This window comes from Sinocyclocheilus grahami, unplaced genomic scaffold (assembly GCF_001515645.1).
Source record: "Sinocyclocheilus grahami isolate Dianchi unplaced genomic scaffold, SAMN03320097.WGS_v1.1 scaffold78.1, whole genome shotgun sequence".
Classification (NCBI taxonomy): Eukaryota; Metazoa; Chordata; class Actinopteri; order Cypriniformes; family Cyprinidae; genus Sinocyclocheilus; species Sinocyclocheilus grahami.
The window spans coordinates 1,151,499-1,152,422 of NW_015505257.1; the positions used below are offsets into that span (position 1 = coordinate 1,151,499).

The 924-nt window shown below is 34.7% G+C and overlaps 1 protein-coding gene across 1 annotated transcript in view; it reads right to left on the bottom strand.

The window, feature by feature from the left end:
• LOC107586145 (poly [ADP-ribose] polymerase 14-like) overlaps nt 1-672 on the bottom strand; it is a 53,582-nt gene extending 52,910 nt beyond the window's left edge. The window contains exon 1 of the mRNA XM_016273396.1: nt 630-672. The gene's annotated coding sequence lies outside the window, so the exon portion shown is untranslated. The remainder of the gene's footprint in view (nt 1-629) is intronic.
• Nucleotides 673-924: the final 252 nt, after the last annotated feature.

Consider the following 924-nt stretch of genomic DNA (forward strand, 5'->3'; position numbering starts at 1 on the left):
ACACAGTATACACGCATATATTATGTAAACAAAAACTTTTATTTTGGATGTTATTAATCATGATTAATCGTTTGACAGCACTAATAACTGGACATCAGGAAAAAAAATCTAAATTCTCTTTAGTTAGCCCAGGGGTAGGCAAGTTCGGTCCTAGAGAGCCGCAGTCCTGTAGAGTTCAGCTCCAACCCTGAAAACAAAACTCGCCTGCCTATAGCCTTAGTAATCCTGAAGACATTGATTAGCTTGTTCAGGAGTGTCTGATTAGGGTTGACCCTGAACTCTGCAGGACTGCGGCTCTCTAGGACCGAACTTGCCTACCCCTGAGGTAGACACACCAGGTGAATATATTCTGACTTTAAGATCTACAAAGTCTTTCCCAGGTCCAAAAAGACCAGCATGTAAATCTAAATCAAGATCAACCTACATTTTGCAAAACGTCTTGACTGAGTATTATATGACACTTTTTTTTACATTTTTCCAATATTTTCCAATAATTTGCATGTGCATTTATTTTTTATAATAATAATAAATATTTTTATTTTTATTTGAAAATGTAAATGTTATTCTATAATACATAATAAATATAAATTATATAATGTAAATTTTTTTATAGAAGTAGAGCAACTTGCCACTGGGATTTTTAAAGGTCACAACTGCTTTTCTTAATTCTGGTATTAATTCCATGCTATAATCATTTTCAGGAAGACTGCTGATGTTCTCCACCAAAAGACTTAAAACATCTTGTTTAACATCATCTGGAAGGTTCTCCAGGACCACAGCACTTGACTCTTGAGGCTTCTTCACATCCACATCACTTTGATCTCCTGGAAAATTAAAAGAGATCCATGTTGAGTCCTCCTACAGTTGAGTCCTCCTACTTAACCATAAAAATAATTCAAGATCATTTAATATCTACTGGGTAAG